Consider the following 949-nt stretch of genomic DNA (forward strand, 5'->3'; position numbering starts at 1 on the left):
GGAGGGTGGATTTGGAGTTGGAGGGTGGAGTTGGAGGGTGGATTTGGAGGGTGGAGTTGGAGGGTGGAGTTGGTGGGTGGATTTGGAGTTGGAGGGTGAATTTGTAGTTGGAGGGTGGATTTGGAGTTAAAGGGTGGAGTTTGAGGGTGGATTTGGAGTTGGAGGGTGGAGTTGGAGGGTGGAATTGGAGGGTGGATTTGGAGGGTGGACTGGAGTGTGGAGTTGGAGGGTGGATTTGGAGTTGGAGGGTGGATTTGGAGGGTGGATTTGGAGTTGGAGGGTGGATTTGGAGGGTGGAGTTGGAGGGTGGGCTATGAAATTGTGGGAGACAATGAATTGAAATCTTATGTCAGAGAGTTGCAAAAACTGAACGACATTATTGATGGAGTCAAATACCGCCAAAATGATCAACCAGCATCTAAGCATGGAAACCACATATAACCATCATATTTTACCATTCATGACAGCCACTAATATAGACCCCAGACACTTGAGCACCAACTTGTAGAGGATGGAAAGGTTTGTCGTCTCCAAAATATGTCTAAAGCTGACATGGCACCACCATTCTACAAAAGCTGGGCAGGGTAGAGCGGATGGGTGGGGGTGAGATGCGAGGTGAGAGGAACGCAGAGAAGGCAAACAATAGAGAATAAAATGCAAGAAAGGAGTTAAATAAACATATGACAAGGGAGTGGAGAGAAATGAAGAAGACGGAGGGTGAACGAGAGCGGCGCTGAGATGAAAGGATGAGACGTGAAGACGAACAAGACCGAGGGGTGGGGTTTAGTGAAGGAGACAGCTCGAGCAAACTTTGCCGGGGAGCGGCAACGGCTGGTTTTATCACAAGGAGGATTAACAAGCTCTCTGCATTGCTGTGAGGGGGGCGGCGTGGAGCGCATTTCTTTGAAGTGTGATGCGGTGGGCATGGAGCGGCAGCTTTGAAGTCTCT

The sequence above is a fragment of the Lissotriton helveticus genome, chromosome 1_1, assembly GCF_964261635.1.
Source record: "Lissotriton helveticus chromosome 1_1, aLisHel1.1, whole genome shotgun sequence".
NCBI lineage: Eukaryota > Metazoa > Chordata > Amphibia > Caudata > Salamandridae > Lissotriton > Lissotriton helveticus.